The sequence below is a fragment of the Triturus cristatus genome, chromosome 10 (assembly GCF_964204655.1).
Source record: "Triturus cristatus chromosome 10, aTriCri1.1, whole genome shotgun sequence".
NCBI classification, from domain to species: domain Eukaryota; kingdom Metazoa; phylum Chordata; class Amphibia; order Caudata; family Salamandridae; genus Triturus; species Triturus cristatus.
The window spans coordinates 226,904,665-226,924,805 of NC_140593.1; positions in this window are offsets into that span (position 1 = coordinate 226,904,665).

Here is a 20,141-nt window from a genome sequence, read left to right on the forward strand (position 1 = left end):
AGCTTCAGGGGGACGGGGGTATTTGGGGTGTGACACCCCCTAATAAATGGATTCTGTTGGGTTGAGGGACCTCTAGCCGGGCTAGCATTGTCTGTGGTCGGATTTCCACTACTATTAGTAGCTCTCATAGAGACGCAGGCCTCCATGAATCTTTGCCGCGCCTGGTACACCCACCCATGCCCTTCTCTCTCACACGGAACAGGCCAGGAATAAATAAAGGACTGGATGCCTCGTATGTGGAAAAAAAAATCAAAATCAATATCAAAAGGGGGCGTAGAGAGGTAACTGGATAGAACCTACTTCCTGTATAGTTATTAATAAACAATGTGATTCTACCCTATCTAGATGTAAGAATATAATCTTTTTTTATTTTTTTAAGTGATGATCAGTAAGGTGCGTTTGGTGATCCATGAAGTGTCACGGAAGTCACTATGTGTTTTTAAAATACCCCTCACACACTATGAGTCCCATAGTGTCATGCTTCATCATGGGGGTCTTCCCGTCCCTCTACGGGGCGGGGCGTGCTACTACCTGCGAGTATGTGGGAGCACTGTTGTTATGAATGAATAGGCTATGTGTAGTGAAAGGGTGTGAGTGATAGGGTTAAGTGCAAAATACAAAAATTACTTTAAAATTCCCTGGCTAGTAGAAAAAACAATTTTGTGACTACCTACTGGGTCAACATGTTTCGTAAGCAGTCCCCACTGCTTTACTCATCAGGACCAAAAATAATCCCTATTACACTCAATAAAGAATTATTGGTTTGTTTGTATGCCTATTATTCCAAATTATCAGACCATTCGAAGTATGTAGATCTGGAAACAAATTATATACGAGGGTACATTGACCCCTGTGGTTCACAACCAAATTGGTATACTAATTAGGCGTAATATTCAGGCTTCATGAGCGCGCACTGGAGGGGAGGGTGCCTGGATTAAGCAATATTGCAGGATCTTTCCTCGCTTCTATATACCTCCGTGTTGTGGAGGTATATAGAAGCGAGCCTGAATATTACGCCTAATTAGTATACCAATTTGGTTGTGAACCACAGGGGTCAATGTACCCTCGTATATAATTTGTTTCCAGATCTACATACTTCGAATGGTCTGGTAATTTGGAATAATAGGCATACAAACAAACCAATAAATCTTTATTGAGTGTAATAGGGATTATTTTTGTCCTGATGAGTAAAGCAGTGGGGACTGCTTACGAAACATGTTGACCCAGTAGGTAGTCACAAATTTGTGACATACCTCCTATACATTCCCCCATTTTAATGCTCCCAGCTAGAGAACTGAATAAAATTGTTTTTTCTACTAGCCAGTGGATTTTTAAGTAATTTTTGTATTTTGCACTTAACCCTATCACTCACACCCTTTCACTACACATAGCCTATTCAATAATAACAACAGTGCTCCCACGTACTCGCAGGTAGTAGCACGCCCCGCCCCGTAGAGGGACGGGAAGACCCCCATGATGAAGCATGACACTATGGGACTCATAGTGTGTGAGGGGTATTTTAAAAACACATAGTGACTTCTGTGACACTTCATGGATCACCAAACGCACCTTACTTATCATCACTTAAAAAAGAAATAAAGATTATATTCTTACATCTAGATAGGGTAGAATCACATTGCCTCGCATGTGGTGCAGGGAAGCCTTTTAGCACTATTTTTATTTATTCTGCTCTCAAAAGATTTACAGTTTAATTTTCTTGAGGTGAAAATGACAACAAGTATTTGATCTGGAATGAGGAATGTCGGGTAAATAACAGTGGGCAACTGGCAGCGCTTTTCTTCAGAGGTAGATGGAATATAAAACAAAAATGTGCATCCCTCCCCATGTCTGTTTTATAGAGCAGATGTAGGTAATGCATACATCTTCCCAATGACATCTTCCTATCACGCACCTTCTCTTAATGTTGTCTTTTTCGTAGTGTGGTTTCAATTACACACTTCATGTAGAATTGGATCCTATAAACTGCACTTAAAGTTTCAGGGTTCCTGCTACTGTTTAAAAATATGCTTTCTCCAGTGCCCCATCGCTCTGCGGAGTTGGATTCACGCTATTATAAATACATCAAATAAAATAGCTACAACTTTGAGGTCACACACATACAAACCCTTAGACACAATTGTGTTAGCCCTCAAAACTGTCACTGCCATTCCAATGGCATTAATAGTTGGGAAATCTCTTTTTTTAGCCAATATATGGAGAAATTGTTCTGCAAAATCTGCCATTCGGTGCTGTTCTTTTTGTCTCTGGTGAACCTCCATGCCAGAAGAAGCTGGGCTTGATTTCTGCATTTCCGGTCGGATGCTTTTGCCGCCTTACTTTGTCGAAAGTCCCTGACTACCAGGCCAAACAGATAGCAAGATGTAAGTGTAGCAAATGTATTTTTTTTTAACATACATATATATATATATATCATTATTAAATAGCTGCAGCTACTCTAAGCCGCTCGCACGCACTTTCTCTAATTGTTTCTCCAAATATTTTAGCCACAAATCTTATGAAAAATACTGTTAGGCACTATATTCTAATGGGAATTAAAATTAAAGAGCCAATATTACAATGGACTAGATACTAAAAATATTATTTGGTTTAGTCCTCATTTCAAGTATTTCTTACTTCAAAACGTTTGATCGTAAGTTTCGAAGCAATATGACATCTGTATCAAAGACAACTGTAAAGTAAAAATAGAAACCTGAAGCTGTTTGCTGCCATCAGCTGGTCACTTTGAAAAATACATCTTATTTCCTCAATGGTGCTTTCTTAGGAAAGAGCGCAATGTTTTATTTTAAAGGGGTTGCTAAATATATCAGTGTATGTCTTCCTAACCAAATATATTTTGGGATTATATTGTAGAGGAACGTGCAAACGACCCTACGGAATCTGTTCCAATAAACACACGGGCATTTTGAGCATTTCGAAGTAAAGTAATTAATCCCATTAATACCGAAAGATGAAAGAAATCGCTCCTTGAAAGATAAGAAAGATAGTAAAGTGAGTTTAGAGTGAGGTTAGAGTTAGGTGGAAATGACAGTTAAAACATATGGTTTTAAGCTAACAAAACCATTGAATTTCACAAGTTATAGTTATCTCAAATAACTATAACTCGTCCTTTAAAGGAACTATAACTCACGCCCCTGCCATGCACACTGTTGTCGTCAATGATCTACACAACCACCTAGCCTTCTTATGATGAGGCTCGAAAAACCTCTGACCGCAGGTCAAAGGCTTTCCGAGCCTCATTGCAGTTTAAATTTCCACCCGCCTAATTACAATCTAGGCGATCCGAATTGAAACCTGCCCGTCATTCCGGAGACCGGCATGTAATAGAAAGCCTGTCGGCAAGCGAGTTTGGGGCCCCTTACTTGGACCCCTTCTTCCTGCGGCCTCCGGTCAGGGACCCCACTGTTGCTCCCTGCACCATGTGGCAGGCACGTGCACCATGCCCCAGGGATCAACAGAACCACCCAGTTTGCGGCCGCAGCTCCCATAGAGAAGTTGGAGTATGCGACCACACCATGTGCAGTCGCATTGTAATGGCAGTGTCTGTCGGAGGCCTCTCCGACCAACATTGTAATCAAGCCCTTAATGAGAAGGACTAAAAAGATCCCCACTTCTAGGGCAAAGTGGAGGAAAAAATTGAAGAAACCCTACTGGGAAACCCATAGGGTTAATAAAATTGACATCACCCACAGAATAGTGGCATGCTTCATCATAGGGCCGCTGACATCCTGGCGCAGACCAATGCTTTAGAGGTACCCTTATTGCAGAAAGAAGATGACTAAAACTGTCTAAGTTGGTACCCTCATCTATTTAATTATGGGCCCCCTTTGGCAGGACCAAAAATGATTGTAATCAGGCATATTGGAGAAACAACTCCATTACCCCATCTGCAAGTACCGACATGTTTCAGCCTCTAACAAATGCCCCACTGTGTCACCGGTTTTCCTCGCGATACAGGTCCCATGTGATTTTAATGAACCCTCCTAGCTAATAATTAAATGGTAAAAATAGGTATATGGCAATACTTGCCTTTATTAGAAACACTCCGAAGGGAACACAGGGACAGAGTGGGGACGTCCCCCTATAGTCACACTTTCATCAAGGTGCAGCGACTCTGCTCCCAACAACGTCAATGATGTCAGTTTGTTTCAGTTATCATCAGTGATGTTATCAATAATGTCACAGAACATACTATGAGTGTTGTGATATGTGGGGTAATTAGCAGAGCGGGGCAGCCCCTCTTTTGGAGTGGAGGAGCGTCACCCCACTTAAAATCCCCCCCAAAGCCCCAGAGATGGAAAATAAAATGGTAGTTCATTACCATTTTATTTTTCATCCCCAATCCCAAGCTGATCGTCAGAATGGGGGCGGGCCACTGCTGACTGACAGCAGCCGGGATGATGGTGGGTTTTCTAATGCACTGTTTAAAGCGCGCATGTCTTTTTGTCTTTTTGTCTGGCCGTCTTGTGACGGCCAGCCACACATGCGCACTTTAAACCTCTTGTTTTGTTTTGATATCTTCATTCAGCTATCAAAAACAGCCATAAAAATACAAACAAGGGAGGAGCCTAGCGCGCAACCAAGATGGCCGCGTAGGTGCGAGGCTCCCGAGGACCTCCGCAACCTCCTACGTTTATCCTGACTTCATCCTGTATCGGTTGAGGGAACTGTGTCGGTGAGCCTGAGCCGAGGTGGTACCCGTTTCCCGTCTTCGAATCGGACCTCGGGTGCCGGAGTGAGCACCGATTGAAGTTTGCGGCCTACTTCTCTCCTGACCCCGGATTGGCATTTGGGGGCGACCCGGTGGCAAAGTGAACAACAACGGCGGGCTGGGCCTGGCGAGTCGCGTACCCCGCACTTTCACTTTCGCGCCCCCTTGCTGTCTTTGCAAGTGGGATTGCGGATCTCTTGGTGTTGGGGTGGCCTCGCTGGGAGACCCTGCCTGCCTGCCTGCTGTGGCCCGCTCCGCCGTCCTGGGGTGGCCCCCCGGAGCTCGTGGCCTTGATTGCTCGCTTTTTACTGCGTGGCTGGTGAGGGTGTGAGACCCGCGACGATGGCCACTAAACAAGATGGAGATCGGTTGAAGGCCAAGTCGACCCGGCGTGGCGCCGCACATCAGGCCAACATCATGGACCGCTACACCCTCCCGAAGGGATCTCCCGGTGGACCGCACAAGTCCTCTGAGTGCCCCCCGGATGCCCCGGATTTGCCCACAGATCTGACTCTGCAAGACGTCATGGGCGCCATTGCTGAGATGAAGGCCTCGGTGGGCCAGCGGTTTGACACGTTAGCGCATAAAATCGACGCGGTCCTCGTTGATGTCAACCTGGTGAGAGCTGATCTCTCGAAGACCAACGACGGGTCGATTCTTTGGCCCACACCGCGTCGGGCCTCACGACTGAGGTGGCGGCCCTTCAGAAGGAGGTACACCGGCTTCGTCAGGCGAGTGCGCTCATGGATCGGCGCCTGGAGGATTCCGAGAGCCGGGCCCGGAGGAATAATATCCGCATCATCGGAGTACCTGAGGGACGGGAGGAGTCGGCGGCGGATCTTTTTGTGGAGGACCTGATCACTACCCATCTCCAGCCTCGGGGACTGAGTAAATTTTTTGCGGTGGAGAGGGCTCATAGAGTTCCCGGGGGAAGGCCGAAAGTCGGAGCCCCTCCGCGGCCTCTTATTGCCCGTATCTTTAATTTTCGGGACAGGGATGCGATTCTGCAAGCCTCCAGACTGCAAGGGCCGATTAAGTTGGAGAACATGGAGGTGAACTTTTAACCTGACTTCACCCAAGTGGTCCAGAAGCAGAGACTGAGCTTCTTGGGCGTCAAGCGGCGGCTTCGGGACATGAACTTAAAATACGCCATGCTCTTCCCGGCCAGGCTGCGGGTGGAGGTGGATGGTCGCACTCACTTTTTTGACCGTCCTGAAACGGCCGGGGACTGGCTGGACACTTTGTCTGGGGGTCGGGATCGGGATGGCGGGGGGGGGGCTGCGGGAGGAGAAGGCCCACTGGACCGGGACTGAGGTGCTGATACTGGGACTCACTCTGGACGAAGATGCTGCCGCTTTCAGCCAAGCTTAGGGTCTCTCGTTTTTTGTCCTCGTTCTCCCTCCTTTGTAGGTGGTGCGGGGTCTCGAAGGGGTACTCTTTCCTCCTCTAGGGGGTTTACCTAGTTTCAACTATATAGGGGCGACAGGCACACTGCAAGTTGGGGGGGCTGTTTGGGCTCATGCAGGGGTGCAGGGAGGGGGGAGTTTTGTTGGGGCGGTTGGGTTGGGGTGTTGTTCATTTGTACCACAAGGCAAAAGTATCGTCGTGCTATTTCCAAAGTGCTCTCGGGGGGACGAGTGATTGCTTTCGTTTATGATGGGGGGTAGGGGACTGAGTCTTTTGTCCTGGAACGTTAATGGACTGGGGGACAGGATAAAATGAGGTGTGGTCCTGCAGTTCCTGAAACGAATTTCACCTGACATAGTTTTTCTGCAGGAGACGCACCTCATTGGCAACTCCTTTCGTGCTATGAACCGACGGGGCTACCGCCTTCTGGCCCATTCGGGCTTCACGTCGGGTTCAAGGGGTGTGGGCATCATGGCCAAGACCTCGCTCCCGTTGGAAGTTGATGAGGTGCTCCATGATGACAGGGGACGTTACACGGTTCTGGTGGGTAGAATGGAGGGCAGAGTGATTATTTTTGTTTCTGTCTATGTCCCGCCAGGGTTGCAGACGACCACCTTTGCGGATCTGGGGCGCCTCCTCCTTGGCCTTCCGAAGGGGATTCTGGTGGTTGGGGGGGATTTTAACGCTGTGGTTTCCGGAACTGAGGACCGTCACCCCCCTAGGGATCTCCCCCGTGCCCAAGCGTGGTTGTCTGGCCTATTGGATGCCTTGGGGCTGGTGGATTGTTGGCGTTTGAAACATCCTACGCAGAAACAGTACACTTTTCATTCCGGGGCCCATGGCAGTCTATCAAGACTAGACTATGTCCTGGTGCCGGCGGCGCATGCGGGGAGGATCGGGGAGGTGCGCCATTTGGCGCGGGGTATTTCAGACCACTCCCCGCTCTTATTGCACTTCGATATTCTCCCGAGGGGAGAGGGTAGGGTGGCCCCGATTAATCCCTGGTACCTGCGTGACCCCACCATTCGCGCAGAGTTGGTTAAGTCCCTTAAGCGATATTTTGATGATAATGTGGGGTCGGTGTCATCTGCGGTCTCGCTATGGGAGGCATTTAAGACGGTGATTCGGGGGGATGCCCTGTCCCTTATTTCCCATTCCCGGAGGTGCGAGCGGGAGGAGGTGACCCGTGTTGAAACTGAAATAACTGAGTTGGAGGGCGACCTCGAATCTGGGGTGACGGATGACAAATTACATGTTCTCCGACTCAAGCAGGCAGCCTATAAGGCCCTCGTCACGGAGGCGGCCAGGGGCCTCAGTAGAGAGCAACAGGGGAGACTGTATGATGTGGGTGATAAGGCTGGGAAATTGATTGCGTGGCTGGATAAAAAGGAGAGAGCCAGTCGAGTTGTCCCGTCGATTGAGAAACTGGATGGTGTGTGTGTCACGGAACCGGAAGAAATAGTCGATTGCTTTGCAGAATATTTCCGTGGGGTGTATTCCCCGGTGTCCTCCCGCTCGGAAGAGGATTCCCATGCCCTGCTTAGGGATATCGCGCTGCCTTCCCTTTCGGAGGAGGACAGAGTGTCGTTGGACGCCGCCCCAACCTCTGAAGAAATTGCCCTCGCAATACGCTCAGTCGCTTCCGGCAAGGCCATGGGTCCTAATGGTCTTCCCATCGAATTGTACAAGCTGCGACCGGATACGCTGGCGCCGCATCTCCGTGCGATGTTCCTCGCGGCCCGTTCGGCGGGTTCCCTCCCGCTAGACCAGCGTCTGTCTACTATCGTGGTCATTCACAAGGAGGGGAGGCCGCGGGACCGGGTCACGTCCTACCGGCCTATTTCGCTGCTGAATGCGGAGCCCAAAATTCTCGCCAAGGTGTTGGCCAATCGGCTGGTTGGCGTGGTGTGCGATTTGATTCACCAGGATCAGTCCGGCTTTATCCCCCATCGCAACACTGCGCTTAACCTGTGGCGCTTGCATGGGGTGCTCGCGTGTGTCCCGTTTATACGGGAACCGGCCATTTTGGCATCCCTGGACGCCACTATGGCGTTTGACACACTTGAGTGGCCATATATTTGGGCGACACTGGCGAAGTTTGGGTTTGGCCCGGGATTCATCGGTTGGGTGAAATTGTTGTACTCGGGACCGCTGGCGCAGGTGGTTGTGAACGGTAGAGTGTCGGCTCCGTTTGAGCTGGGCAGGGGCACGCGGCAGGGCTGCCCATTATCACCGCTCCTCTTCGCGCTTGCTCTGGAGCCCCTGGCGGAGTGGCTGCGGTGGGAGCCTTCTATTCGTGGTCTCCGATGGACCCCCGAGTATGAGGACCGCGTATCTCTTTACGCTGATGATATTCTTCTGTACCTGGCTGCCCCACGTAAATCACTGATAGTACTGGTTGATGTATTGCACTCATTTGGCCTCAACTCCGGCCTGGTCATCAACTGGGCTAAATCGTGTGTGTATGTCCTCTCTGGGGAGGATCCTATCCTTCCGCGGGGTTGTCCTATCCAGATCGCCCCGCGGGGATTTAGGTACCTGGGTGTCTTCATTACCCTGGACGCGGAGGCCCGATATAACCAGAACTTGCTTCCCCCCCTACAGCGCCTGAAGGAGGACGTTGCGCGTTGGAGGCGCTTGCCGCTCTCACCGCTCGGCCGGGCGGCATTGTTTAAGATGATGTCGCTGCCACGTTTCCTGTATGCTTTGCAGAATACAATGGACGTTGTCCCGGCGCGCTACTTTCGCGAGGTGGAGAGTTTGCAGCTCCGACTGTTCTGGGAGGGTAGGCCGCGTATCGCCCTGGCGAAGCTGACGCTCCCGTGGTACGACGGGGGGGTTGCCCTCCCAGATATCAAGCGATATTACTGGGCCTCCCAGCTGGCTGCGATCAATCACGGCCTTTACGGGCCCGCCCTAAACCCGGCCTTTGAGATGGATAAAATGTTACTGCCGGGTGGTGACTATAATCGGGCGCTTTATTCTAGCTCGCATGACGCGCGGCTGACGGGCCCCACGAGGGTCATGGTACGGGTGTGGCACACGGCTAACGTGGCGATGGGGTGGAAGGATCGCTTGACCCGGGCGACGCCACTATACGCATCTGAGCGGCTGGGCTCCCTGTGGACCTCGAAGGGCTTTGAGAAGTGGGACATGATAGGCATCAGCAGGGTGGGCGATCTCTGGACGAGGGGGGGGTTCAAAACGTTCGATGTGCTGCAGACAGAATTCCAGCTGCAGGACAGGGAGTACTTTCGTTATATGCAGATCCGTCATGCGTTGTGCTCCGTATTTCCGGACGTTGCCTCCATCCCGGAGTACTCCCCTCTGGAGGATAGAGTGCTAGATGGGCATGTCCCGGACGGCACGATTTCATTAATTTACAAAAAGCTCATCAATGACCGTTCGGGACTGCTGACCGGCCTTCGTGAGGCGTGGGGGGCTGATGGATTGGAGCTGGATGACGAGGACTGGGTGTCTGCGGTGGCCTCCCCGAAAGAGGTGGCCATACCGGCCCGCCTTCGCTTCGTCCAGCTCAAGATACTCCATAGGGTCTATGTTACGGGGCCGAGGCTGATGCGTATGGGCTATGCTGTGGACGGGTTGTGGAAGCGTGGGTGTGGTTCTTTGGGGACCTTTCTCCATATTCTGTGGGAGTGCCCGGAGGTGGTGCGATTCTGGCGTGGTGTGCATGAGGTTTTGCAGGTAGTTACGCATGTGCCGCTGTTGCCTGAGGCGAGGAGATGTCTTTTGAATGTATGGGAGCCAACCGACTGCTCAGTGCCGCAGACGTGGTGGGCGACTCTGGGATATATGGTGGCCAAACGTGACATTGCGCAACTGTGGGGTTCCCAGAGGTCGCCGACTGTCTCGGCGTGGAAGGACAACATGGATTGGTGTATGTTTCGGGAAAAGGTGGTGTATGTTGCGAGAGGTAAGCCTGGGACATGGGTGAAAGTATGGGGCCCCTGGAATGCTTACCGTGGGGGAATCTGTACCCCGCCGCTACTGCCTGATCCGTCACCGGCCCCGTCTCCTTAGCCTGTTTGTCTTCCCGGTTCTGGGCAATGAGTTTACTTAGTCCCCGTCCTGACCTATTCCCCCCCTCGATATTCCTATGAATCGGTGGGGTCCCCCACCTAGGGGAGCACATGCTGTTGTTTCCGACTGTGGGTTGCCTTGTGGACTTGTTTTTTGTTGTTATTTATATAAAAATGAAACCGTTGTGTGGGGTCCGGATGGTGTGGCTGCTACGCCTCTTTCAACTCCTGTGAATTCCCTTTTGCCGCAGCGTGCGTTCTATTGTCTGTATTACATGCTCCTTCTGTTTGCTAGCGGCCGGCCTGAAGGTTGTAGGCCCATCTTTGTATATTTTTTGGATTCTGTAATAAACGGTTTAAAAAAAAAAATAAAAAAAATACAAACAAAATAGTACATCTAAAACAAATAAAACGTTTGATGCAACATAAAGTGATAATTATAAAATTCATTTAATTTGTTGCACTATAGCATGATACTTTTAGTCGCGTTCAGCGATGTCAAAATAAATAGAGCAACATAATAGCATAAAAAAAGAATCATTTAGGGTCGCCAAATATTTTATTGCTACTTTGTGTGACCTAATGTTCTATGCAACAAGCAATGGTTTAAGATAAAAGCACCTAAAATTCTGATAAAATTGACAAAACAATAGAAAGTGCAATGGGTTTTGTTTGCTTCGGTTGCCACAGGGGCAAGGAGCCGTATCAGGAGACTGGGACTTCATAGTTGGGAAGGCAACTAGATGGTGTACAATACCACATCTCATTCTTATCAGCACAAAACGATGCTGCGCATTGGTCACATATGATAGTTATTTCCTCTCTCCTCCAAATTCAAAAATGTATAAAAGGCGAAAGTTGATTTGTTCCTCTTGTCCATCGATCGACAATCCAGTCTATTTTGGAGAAAGGTTTCTTTAATCCTTTTCTTGGTAAGAGATAATACCTTTATGGGGTCCGACCAGATAGATGTACTAAACAGCCTTACGAGGGAGGAATTAATATACAATAGCTAAGAAATACTTAGTGCATCATTCAGAGTTAAACAGACTAAAATAATTGATCTGGTAAAAACAATGTCTTTCTTGGCCCATAGTGAGGCCCACAATCACAACGGTCTAACCAGTAAAAGATCCTCTAAAAACTGTAGTCCCACCCCATGGTGTGCAATAGTATTTGATGCAGAGGAGGGTATGCAAAATAATTGTTTTAAAAAGCTATTTTCTTCTATTTGCAAGGCCGTGCTGTTTGCGTGTCCCCAGAGGCCTGACCCATAGAGCGCTGTGGTCACTTCTTTTGCTTTATAAATGGCTACCAATTTGTTAATGGGTCGGTTCCCTAGTTTTGAAGAACATTTAAAAATCCCTTGGGATGCCCTACTCATTTTAGCTCTAGTGTTTAAAACGTGTTGTGACCATAAGACATTGCCCGTGAATAAAATACCCAAATAACAGAACAAATTCACTAGAATAACTGGGGTGTCATCAATGAAAAAGTATTTGAGGGCTTATGCTTAGGCCCACAGACCATGATAAATGTTTTAGATTTATTAATTACTATTTTCTTTTCCTTCATAAAATTGGCGAAAGCATTCATCAATCTCTGGAGGCCCACTGGGGTCCATGCTAATAATACGCATCATCAACATATAACAATAAAGGTATTGGGCGACCAGCCGCCCGAGGGACGTCAGCCTGGATCGTCTGTAAATAATTATCGACCCCGTTGATAAAGAGAAGTAATAATATTGGCGCTAGCACACACCCTTGCCGTATGCCTCGCACCACTTTACATTTAGTCGAGCATTCCCCCCGGGGACCAAACTGGACTTGGCTAGTTAAGTTCTCATACAGACTGGAGAAAACCCCAATAATTGGCCTAGGTGCTTCCAGGGAAATCAAGGTTGGCCAGAGTAAGTTACGGTCGACCAGATGGAAGGCATTGCTTAGATCAGCAAAACATATATAGTGTGTGCCTACCTTAGACCTAGTCTATTTACCAATGAGTAGCTCTCGACTGATACATTGCTAGATAGTCCCCAGAAGTTTTTTGAACCCAAACTGCACCAGGAATAAAATGGATTGTTCTTGCGCCCATTACTCCATTCTTCATAACTGGACTCTACTCATTACTTTCAGGGAGGAGTCCAGGAGAGAAATAGGGTGGTATTTTTTTGGATCTGTTTTATTTCGTTTTTTTAAACATGGGTACACTAGTGGATTCCCCCCATTGAGAAGGAATCATATCTATTGAGGCTGAATTAAACATCCTGGTCAAGATAGGTCACCACAATTCATGGGCAGATTTAACAAAATCGACTGGCACCCCATCGGGGCCTGGGGCCCAGCCCCTGGCACAGGCCTGTATAGCCAAATGGACTTCTTCATTATTGATGTTCAAGGAGAGACATCCCCCCTCAAATCAACGGCTCCCAGTCTAACCCTGTCACCGTCTCACTACTTTGGCTAAAGATTTCGCTAAAATGGGTCACCCATCTATCGCAAGGGATATAGGAGCAGAGCTAAGGGATGTAATCGTTCTTTAAAAAGAGAGCATTCACAGTATCCCAAAAAAGTTTGGTATTCCTGGTTTCTACAGAAATGGGCAGGTTTTCCCATGCTTCGGCCAGGAGTGTCTTTTTCCTAGCTTCTATAACTATATAACTATATATATATATATATATATATATATATATATATATATATATATATATATATATAAATATAACTATATATATAACTGCTATAAGTGCTCCAAAGGGAATTAATAGTCAATGACTCCCGTTGGGAATTAAACAGAGCATATTTAAGTGACTGTAGTGCTTTTGTACAAGCACTATCAAACCATCCCCTTCTCTTGTTCCCTGTGTTTTTTTGGGTACTGGGTTAAAAGTGATTTAATAGAAGAATAGAATAGCTGAACTTTCTATCATTATATTTGGGATAATTTCATCCTGAGGACAGTAGGTTATTTCCCTTTGGTTAGACACTACTATTTTCTGCAGAATCGTGCCGGGATCAACTCCCGTCCACTTGATTCTTACACCATTAACCCTAGTGGTTTTAATACTGTTTACTAAATGGAAAAACGCCTGCCTTTGGTCCCAGTAAAAGATCGGTAATGTAAGTAAATTGTGGTCATTAAAAATTGAAGGTACACTGCTAAGGTTACCACACATATCATAGGCAGGGACAGACACCAATGCATGATCTATAGTAGAAAACACATCTCTCCCGATAAAAGTTGGGTCTAAATCCCCGCTGGTACCACAGCCACCTCTAAGTAATTGGAGGTCATATTTGGAGATAATAGAGTTTAGTGCTTCCCCATACTCATTATGACAGAAATGATCATTACCCTCCGCATCCTGGTAGATATGACTGCATGCCTGGGTGGTAGATACTGCACATGCCTGAATAATAAAATCACCTGCCCATACTAATACAAAATCGTAATGATGGAAGCTAGAAAGGTTTCAAGGCCGTGGTCAAGGGCTGTGGCCACGCTGCTACGTGTTGAGTCAAAGATATTGGTATAAAAATTTACATTATTAGGGCTCTCCCTCCTTTTTATTCAGCCACAGTAATTGTGAATAGGGGCCCACTGATGCTACCTTTTTGACATTTACAAAAATATTGTTGGAAATGAATATCTGTAGTCCCCCTTAAGCCCGACCAGCTTGCGACCCTAGGGCTTCTAGAAAGTATGAGGAATACCCTTCTACGTGTACTGGACTTGTGCACCAAGTATCTTGTATACATATGATGTCATAACCAGATATAGTGCTCTTCCAGTCAGCATTCCCTATCTTATTCAATAGCCCATTCACATTCCATGTTGCCAGCTTGAACCCTCCGTCATAGGGCTGACATACAGATACTGTATTTGATGGACGGGCAGGTATGTTACAAGTGCTAAGATGATCATTACCGGTTGCCTTAGCGGCCTTGGCTACGGCCATCCTACAGACTGGAGGTATCCCAGGGGTATATTTGTGATCTTTGGGGGGTAGTTGACTTGCCTGAACAATTAAAGAATCTCCTCTTTGATAATTCCTGGGGTCCCCGGCATGGTTTTGGCAATGACTGAGTCATTCGTTATCATCTAGGGTACTCAGTGCCTGATATCTAATGGGCACTACAAAGTCAGGGCAATATCACAGATGCAGTCTCTGCATCACCCTGGGTGCCTGCGTGATCAATGCACCATTAAAATGTTGGCCTGGACTCCGTAGGTGTCGATAGAAAAACCCCAATGGGAGTATAGACATCTCGAGCAGCCACGGTGGGTAGCCCTGCCTTTGTGTGGATGTCTCTAGCAACTCTAGGGTTCCTAGATAATAACTAAAAAGTCACCATAAAAAAAAAATTCTAGTGCTCCAATCCACCCCACTCTCCTTGTGAACAAGATTTTGTGTGCTCTAACAGGTAAAAATAGGTGGTTAGAGCTAAGCCAGTGAACAACCTTGTTCTTCAAACATTCCGTAGTCTCCCTAACCCCTGCCTTTAGTGGGGAAACATTAACTAGTACTGGCATGTATGGTAAGCAAGCAGGTGGCAGATTAATTGTAGCTAGCTCCTGTGAACACATGTTGATATTGAGAGGGTGTATATTTGTTTGACTCTGTGAGTATTGGCCCACAGCATGTATCATGGTAACGGACTCCCTAACAGGCTCCCTGTTAGCCTCTAGTACATTGTCATCCACGTTACACACTACATCTTGACTAGGACACGCCATAGTCTCGACAGGGAGGAGCATGCCACCTGTTACATTGTTCAGTCTCAAATCTGGTGCTCGTGGCCTCTCATTTGGTAGCGTTACACCAGCAGAAGTGACATTTTTCAATACGTTCTCCACCCAACCCAATCTTTCTTTGAGAGGCATTAATAGATCATTAATGACGATTGCTAACTTTCCCATAATGGGGCCCGTGCTGGTTTATCCATAGAGTTACTATTATTATCAGCTGCCCCTTGCAGAAAAGGTATATCCGGGGAACTCAAGTTGACAGAAATATCGTTCTGTGTTTTTCTTTTATGTTTAGCTGCTGGTGGGAGAGCAGTAGTTGGAGCTTTAGCTGTAGCTATATTGTCCTGGCATAGGGATATAGAAATTAATGCTGGTTCTGACACAGTGGGTATTTGACAGGCTGTGAAGTTCGCGGACCCGTTAGTGCATCCTGTATTCTGGCCATCTTGGTCGTTACCCAGGCCAGTCTTCTCCTTGGTGGATGTTACACATTCAATTGGCCCATTTTGCCCAGTCACACTCAGGGACATGCGCCGTTTAGCTAGGTCAATTTCTTTAGCTAAGGATCCTACAGCGCGGGCAAGAAAAGTGTCTATGGCGGATTGCTTAGCGGTAGTAGCTGGCTCAGTAGACGGCTTTATACCTCCAACCTTGCATTTACCCATACTGCTGGCTAGCCAGCTGGCAGAAACACCACAAAAGACTGTGGAAAACTGACTTACTTCACACTGGGCCTCTCAAAGTCATATAACTAGCATCTTCAGTTAACAATTGTGTCCCAATGATGCTGCTGGAGCAGAGTTTTCTTTTAGAAAATTCTGGGGCTTTTGAAGCTCTGGCATGTCTATGCGTTTTATTAATTTATTAATAATTAACAATTAATTATTTGTCTTGTGCAAGTGTGTTTTACTAATCAACCTGTTTGTCCTAACATAAGAGAAAGTTACATGAGGGTTAGCTTATTTGTGCTGTTCTTGTATTTACAATAACGTGCAAGTTTTCATGTTTAAACGTTGCTGTGTGCTATTTATTTGAGCACAAAATGCTCTCTGAATTAATGCTTTTTATGTCGCAAAGCTAGATAAATGCATGCACATAAGGGTATTAGTGGGGTTAACACTGTTTAATCATTATGCTGTAGTAACGTTGTTTTTATTTCTTTTAATTGAGATGGTCTATTGTGGCCTATGGAGGCCTAATCCATGATGGCTAATTTTGAGAACCTGGCCTCGAGTGAATATTTCTGTGATGTGGCAAGAGAGACCCCTGCTGGAAAAAGGTCGAAGACAACTGACCATGGTCCTTCTATGAAATTTTCCATGAGGACGGCAGCAGCTTTGGGTGTTCTCCAAGAAAAGTGAAGGTGTCCTTGGTAATCTCGAAAGGACAATGGAGCCTTAGAGGGAAACTCTGAACTGTGGCTCGATGGCCGGGGAGGAATCGGATTAAATGTGTTACATGTTTTATTTCCTTGGTTCCTGTTCCGTAGTTCACGTCTTGTGACTTTTCCTGAGCGGAGATTTACAGATGTAGCAATGTTACATTTCTTCCTTCTCGTTCTGCTCAGTGATACAGTTTATTCAGCCAACTTTATGTGTGTTTCTATTGTATTTTTCACTATAAAAACTGTTAGTTTAGGGAGGGCTCTCCCCACTCTTTTGGCCACCTTCACGCGTTGCTGAGGATTGATGCTGAGGACTCTGTCTTGACAGACTTTACCGAGAGACTGGTCCTGACCCGTTCTGACACTTAGTTAGAATAGGTAACTATGAGAAATGATTTATTCTGATTTACTTTGACTAATTTTAGATAAAGCAATATAACTTTAAACATGGTGTTGAATATTCTTTCTTGTCAATTATTGAGTACATTTTGATCATTGTTGTATAGTTTGTATAGAGTATGATTAAGGAGATAACCATCATAATTAGGTCCTATCGTCCTAGATATAGATGCAGGGTTTTCTTCCCACAGGTCTTATGCTGGTAGAGTATTTGAGCGTATGTTAGTGAAATGGGCCCTAGCGTATGATGAAGGTATGTGCGTGTAACTGTGAAATTACTCTATCCGTGGTAGTGGGTTTATTTTAGGTACCCTGATCTCTATCAATTTCTCTGGTAGCAGAGGATGGTTTTAGATGGTTGTCTTGATCTGATAAGATTGCTTGTAAATTAGCTTATTGATTATTGATTTATTTTGATGTTGTTGGTATATGTACTAATACTATATGTTGGAGTTGTCATGTTGAGTTATATGTAGTGCTTCTGGAATTTGGAAGCTGTTGTAGCAGTTCCGTAGTAGGGCAGAGGAAGTATATGCTGCTCTCGGGAAAGACGGGATTGTAAGGAATACGTGTGACAATTGAAGTTGCGCGTTCACATTGTCTGGGTTCGGAATCAGTGACATCGTCGTATGTTACTATTAGAATATATTTCTGGTATGTAAGGAGTGTGTATCATAGTGAAGGTTATCTATGAAACTCTGGTCTTAAGCCCCAGGGATCCGTAAGGATTGCCGTTAAAGCATATCGCGGGAGGAGTAATAGGTATTCTCTGAGCTTGTTTGAGGAACTGGGCAGAGGTAAGCTGCTTAGTTGTTGTGAATTATAATTCTGTATTAGGACAGATTGTGCTGTTCTCGGGAAGCAGGATTCTGTGTGCATGTACTATATTTTTCTCGTATGAATGTGCGTGAATGCATATACATTTATTGACTGTAAGACTCTTTGGATAAGTCCTAGAGGAAACAGTTATGCGATGTATGAAAGTTGTTGATTCTTGAGAAATAGACTCTCTTTTACTATTCTGTGGTTAGCGAAGCAGACAATGGAGATGTTTTTATGTTGTAACTAATAGATTTTGTAGAAATTTTGACACACGAAGTCTACTGAAAGTTTTTTGTAAAGGAGGGGTAGACGAGTGACAGAGACAGGAGACAGAGACTGCAGCGACTGTTGACGTCAGAAGGTCCGCGCTCTGATTGGATAGTGGATCAGAATAGGGTTCGCGCTAGGATTGGTGCGTTAGTGTGAGTCGCGCAGGGATTGGAAGAGCTGTTTAGTGACGTAGACGCTCCAGGATTGGTGCGTTAGTGTGAGTCGCGCTGCTATTGGTTGAGAAACCTCGTATTGTATATTTATAATACGGAGAGAGTAGAGAGTTTTAGTAAGTGCTAAAATGTATTATCAAGAGGAGAAAAAGAAGAAGACCTTCTTTGGAAAAGTTAAAAAGTGGTTTAGCAAGGATAAAGAGGTTAAAACGAGAGAGGGTGAGTTGCTACCTCCAGCGAAAACACCTGCATCCTTCATGGCTGCGAAATATGGATTACATACCTGTATATGGTTGCAGAATTGGGTTAGGTATACTAAAGAAGATGGTGTTCTAGCATTTCCAGAACATGGTTCATTTAATTTGGCCGTGTTGAGAAATTTACGGGAAAAGATGTTATGCTTAGACCCGAAGCCGAGACCTACGCAGTTTGAGGCTTTAGTGGAATGGGAAGAGGAAGTTCATGACAGGGAAAAGCAAAGATCTGGAGGGTATTACAGGTACATGTTTGGGAGGAGACATGATCGTGAAACACATCATGATCGAATGAAAAGATGGCGAGATGCTAGTATGACAGAGGGATTATATCCTATGAGAACAGTTGAAGTTTCTGCTCCTTCAGAAGAAAGGGTTCCTGAGTCAGATATGAGAAGATATGGAGAGTATGAGGATGAGGTCTTAAATGACATGATTTACAAGAGACCACCTCCATATAGAACAGAACCAGATGAGAGTACACCAGTTGTTTCTCCGATAAGAGATACAGTTGAGAAAGAAAAAATGACACCTGAATCAAGAGGTAGTAGTTCTTTCAGGGAGAGAGAGAATCGAGGTAGTGAGGAAAATGCCAGAAAATTAGCAAAGACGACAATAGAACTGACTGAGAAAATTAGAGAGTTAACGAAGAATCTGGAAGCTGTTACGGTGCCTGTAACAATAGGTCCAATTATGCCTGTGTTTGATAAACAAAGAGCAGGTGAGAAAGCACTGGTAATTCCATATATTGCAAATGAATCAACAAATTCAGTTGGTCCTTCAGGAGATTCAGATAAAAGAACAGGGAGAAGTGACCTGAGACAAACCAGACATGATACATGTAGTGAACTATTGGATGTTAGTGAACCTAGTTGTTCAGGGATGCCGATTTTAGAACCGCAGAAAAAAGTGGTTCCAGTGAGAAAAACTGCTGAAATAACAGTTGATGATTTGAATGATTGGATGAAGGTTCTTCAGAAAAAGGACAAGGATTCACAAGTTATTGATGTGGTTAAGTTACGTATAGAATTAGAAGAGCTTGTGACAGGAACAGTTCCAACAGAAATCCTGAAGAATCATCATGATGGTGAGCTAATGTTTATGTGTAAGAGCATAACATGGAGAGCAAGAAATACACATGATAGACTAAGAGCAATAGCAAATGAGCAAGGAATTGACATTGATAGAGTAAAGGCTTTGCAGAAAACGTATAGGATGGATTTCACAGAAAAGGACATAGAAAATTTGAATACTTCTGGTAGAACAGGACAGATTAAAGAGATGGTGGCATTATTGCAAAGATGGGGTGATGTAGAAAAGTGGAAGGATAGGTGGTATAAGAAAAGAGAAGAATCTGAGGATAGAACAACTTATTCAGCATTTCCAGTGAGAGAAAGGGAGAAACCAGTGGAGAATTATCCCATGAGAGAAATACCTGGAGGAGGATATGTACATGTTCCATGGACCAGACAGGATATTTTATCATTTACGAATGATTTCCCTCGATTGAGAGAAAAGCCCGTCGAGTGGTATAGGCAGGTAGATAGGTTTGTGAAATTGTCAAAAGTGCTGTGGGTAGACCTGAATAGTCTGTTTGATATAATTGTTCCAGCAGACTTGTGGACTGAGTGTAAAATAGTTGTGAGTTGGCCTACTGAGGAATATCCAAGAGATTCAAGAACAGGGGCACCAGATCCAGAAGTGATGAGGAAGTATGATCAGGTGATGGTATACCTGAAGAGTAAAGTTCCTCCAAAAGAGACAGACTGGGTTAAGATAGATCGAACACAGCAGGAGGCAAAAGAATCAGTTCATGCTTTTTACGAGAGGCTGATACTGGCTTTTAAACAATTCAGTGGAGATGAACACCTGGGTGACAAGGATTTGAGTCACTTTGTATACAGATTTGTA